Source organism: Trichechus manatus, unplaced genomic scaffold (assembly GCF_000243295.1).
Source record: "Trichechus manatus latirostris isolate Lorelei unplaced genomic scaffold, TriManLat1.0 scaffold00255, whole genome shotgun sequence".
Classification (NCBI taxonomy): domain Eukaryota; kingdom Metazoa; phylum Chordata; class Mammalia; order Sirenia; family Trichechidae; genus Trichechus; species Trichechus manatus.
In genome coordinates, this window is record NW_004444191.1 from 228,173 (window position 1) to 230,021 (window position 1,849).

The window sequence follows — 1,849 nt, forward strand, 5'->3', positions numbered from 1 at the left end:
AAATGACTAATGAACCACAATTACCACAGCCTCCACCAGACTGAGTCCAGTATAACTAGATGATGCTTGGCTACCACCACTGACTGCTCTGACAGGGATCACAATATAAGGTCCCAGACAGAGCTGGAGAAAATGTAGAACAAAATTCTAAGTTACAAAAAAGATAAGACTTACTGATCTGACAGAAACTGGAGAAACCCTGAGAGCATGGCCCGCAGACACACTTTTAACTCAGTACTGAAGTCACTCCTGAGGTTCATGCTTCAGCCAAAGATTAGACAGGCCCATGAAACAAAACGAGACAAAATGGGCACACAAACCCAGGGGCAAGGACTGGAAGGCAGGAGCGGACAGGACAGCTGGTAATGGGGAACCCAAGCCCAAGAAGGAGAGAGTGTTGACATGTTGTGTGGTTTGCAACCAATGTCACAAAACAGTATGTGTATTAATTGTTTAATAAGAAACTAGCTTGTTCTGTAAACCTTCATCTAAAGTACAATAAAAAAAATAATTATTGACATTTGGTCTCATATAGGTGAAAAATAAAATAAAAGTAACTTGCCCAGGACTACTCAGCTGGTAGTGGAGAACAGAGGAGTTCCTGGATGAATCCAACAGTTAAGTGCTTGAAAGGTTGGTGGTTCAAACCCACCCAGAGGCACCTCAGAAGACAGACCTAGTGATCTGCTTCCGAAAGGTCACAGCCTTGAAAACCTTATGGAGCAGTTCTGCTTTGACACACATGGATTCACCATGAGTGAAAATGGAGTTGACAGCAATGAACAATAGCAGAGAGAGCAGAGACAGGAAACTAGATCTACCTCATTCTAAACAGTGCACATGCTCTTCCACTACCACAGACTTCCTCAGTTAAAACTGAGCTCTTATTTCCACAAGAGGACACTCTATCTTTAACATAACAGAGGAGCAATGGGGTCTGTTGATGCTAAAGAGTCCAGTAAACCCTCTGAGAGTATGAAGCACCACGAGGAATCTCCTGACCATCAGCAAGCTACACATTCTGTTTCGCAGTTGGGATGTCTTCTCTCACCATGGTTCAATCATTCTTCAATTCTACAAATAATTTTATAAATCTAGGATCTGTTTCTGAAAAGTCAAAGTTCTTTTAATTCTCTCTAACCATCATTCAAGCCTTAATTCTTGGCCTTTAAAAAAGGCAATGCTGTCCTTTGGACTTCTGGCAACATGGTGCTCTAGGCAGAAGCACCATGCCGTCCCTCCACAGCAAAGATCCAAAAAACTAAGCCAAACAGAGAAAACAGCAACCCTGAAACCCTAAACATCAAATGAAGAGATAAAGAACTCAGCCAAACGGCAAATGGAATAAGAAACTGACAGAGAACAGAGAGCGAGGAGACATACATGCAGAGGTCCCCTATCAGCTAACGCAGCTTGGATCCGCCATCTTGGACTCCTATCAGAGGCCAGCGAACCGGGGGTATGAGAAAGCAGCTTCACAGAGCTTCCAGCAGGAGACAGAACAACCAGTAAACAGCAATATATGCTTTCCCAACCCCACCCTTCTTCACCCCTACTCAGCCTCCTCTGCTTCCTGGTCCGTGCTGCCATGCTGGTGGGATCCTGGGTTTTTTTTTTTTGTTGTTCATTTGTTTTGAATTGTTTGTTTGGTTTCTTTTTCTTTTCTCAATTTGGGAGCTCATTCTGGCCGGGCAGTGATGCACGGCTTGGGACCTACCACCTCAGTTTGTGCAGACTTGCAGAGAAATCCCTGAGGACATTTCTTTCTTCATGGGGTTTTTTTTGTTCTTCTTTTTTTTTTTTTTTTTTAACTTGTTTTGTTTTCTTTTCCCTCTTTTTCCCTTTTTGT